Below are 1971 nucleotides of genomic sequence, written 5' to 3'. Positions count from 1 at the left end.
ACTGATGTCATGAAATAGTTGAGTGCAGGGAAAGTAACCCCCTAGGCCTAGCACCACCATTTTTCCCCATTCCCTCTTGTGTCAATTGAACATTTCCAGAACGGAGCCATAATCTCTTGTCCTCTTCTGCTTTGTGTCAGTCTTCTCACTGTGCACGCATACTCCCTCGTCGCAAGCAGAGTAAGAAGCCAGTCGCAAGCAGAGTAAGAAGCCAGGTTAGGAGAGAGGAAGAAGGGCAAGATGTCGCGAGAAGCAAGAAGACTGCCGGCGTCGGACGAGGACTGCCGGCCGTAGCCGAGGGGATGGAGGAGTGGAGGAGAGGGGATGAATCACCTTGGGGACAACGCCAGGCTGCCAGAGGAGGAGGCCGGCGTCAAGGCGGCGGCGGGACGTCGAAGATCCGGCGGCGCGTATCAAGGAGGCGGCGGGCTCCTCGTCTCGCCCGTCTCGTTCCGCGTGGAGGGTAGCAGACGATTGGAAGGGGGTATTGGGTCGTGAAACCTCCTCTACCAAATGGCCATTCTAGGGGGTACGGGCCACGCGTGGAGAATTCCTTTAAAAACCACTCTATCCTCTTCAGTTGATATTTCGAACAGTTCTGCTATACATACGACATTTCCACGTCGGAAACACATACGATTGCTGTTGCTTGTGCTTTCATCCAATCAACCAACTCCATCGGGAAAATAAAGCCAATGAAGCATGCTATCTCGTGTTGACACATCACATCGTATGTACGAAGAGCGTGTGCATAGCAATTCCGTATTTGGAAAGATCTGTGGATTATGACAAGTCCAGACAGGAAAGTTGTAACTTTAAGGTCTCTTTTGATTCATAGGATAGGATTATCATAGGAATAGAAAATTTGTAGGAAATGAGATGACATGTAACTCAAATCCTATGGTAAGAATAGGAAACGAGATGTCATTTGGTTCACACCAAAGGAATTTTTCCATTGAGTCTAGGTTCATTTTTATCTTCCTATGAAATGTGGAGGATAGGAACCAATCCTATGTAGGAATAGGAATCCATTCCTATGAACCAAAGGGCTCTAAAGGAAAAAATCCTATAAGAATTCTATCCTCTAGAATTCCTATGAAATTCCTACAAATCAAAGGAGGCCTAAGAGGGAATGTCTTAATTACTAAGGTGTCAGAATCATTAACCCTTAGACGGGACAATGGGAAGACCTCATTCGTATCGTGTTTACTCATGTTGATGCATCAAGAATTCTGAAAATCCCGTTGAGTCTGAATGGTTTTGATGATTTTGTTGCTTGGCATTATAACCGCAATGGAAGTTTTCGATGAAATCAGCGTATCATGTGAAGTGGAGACATCAATTTGGAAACTCGTATTTACATATGGCATCTTCTTCACGAGGTACAAATTCTATCTGGAAGAAAATATGGTCACTTTCGATCCCAGGCAAGGTGAAAAAAAATTGTATAGAAGGCTCTGCATGGAGCTATTTTGGTTAAATTGACTTTGGTAAACCGTCATACTGGGACAGACAGTTTGTGTCCTATATGTCATGTGCAACCTGAAGATATAAAGCATCTTCTATTCGGTTGTTCTCCTGTGCAAGAACTACAAAAAATGCTTCATTTTCTATTCAGTTGTTCTCCTGTGTAAGAACTATGGAAAATGCTTCAGTCAAATCACCTGATTGCGGATGCTTATTTGGTTGACAGGGCGGGGTCTGCAATCTTGGAGGAACTAATTGATAGCTACAGGCTTATATCATGGCTTGTCGCAAGTTGGAATAGTGGAAGTCATCGTTGTTTCTGCATGGTATTTATGGTGGATCAGACGGTTAGCTACACATAATGAAAAGATTCCACCGTTGCAAGTTGGAATCTATCCTGGCTATCTTCTATATCTAAATAGCTAGCCCCCACTAACATATTTCTCTCAACATGCAAGCATGCCACCTCATCATTCAACATGCATAGAAAAAGGTCCACCTCAA

At 44.1% G+C, this 1971-nt stretch overlaps 1 protein-coding gene across 1 annotated transcript in view; it reads right to left on the bottom strand.

Annotated features, from left to right (window-relative positions):
• Positions 1-518, bottom strand: part of LOC119272138 (phosphatidylinositol-3-phosphatase myotubularin-2-like) — an 11860-nt gene extending 11342 nt beyond the window's left edge. Inside the window, exon 1 of the mRNA XM_037553706.1 lies at positions 334-518. The gene's annotated coding sequence lies outside the window, so the exon portion shown is untranslated. The remainder of the gene's footprint in view (positions 1-333) is intronic.
• Positions 519-1971: the final 1453 nt, after the last annotated feature.

This window comes from Triticum dicoccoides, chromosome 3A (assembly GCF_002162155.2).
Source record: "Triticum dicoccoides isolate Atlit2015 ecotype Zavitan chromosome 3A, WEW_v2.0, whole genome shotgun sequence".
Classification (NCBI taxonomy): Eukaryota; Viridiplantae; Streptophyta; class Magnoliopsida; order Poales; family Poaceae; genus Triticum; species Triticum dicoccoides.
This window is presented reverse-complemented; position numbering and strand designations above follow the sequence as displayed.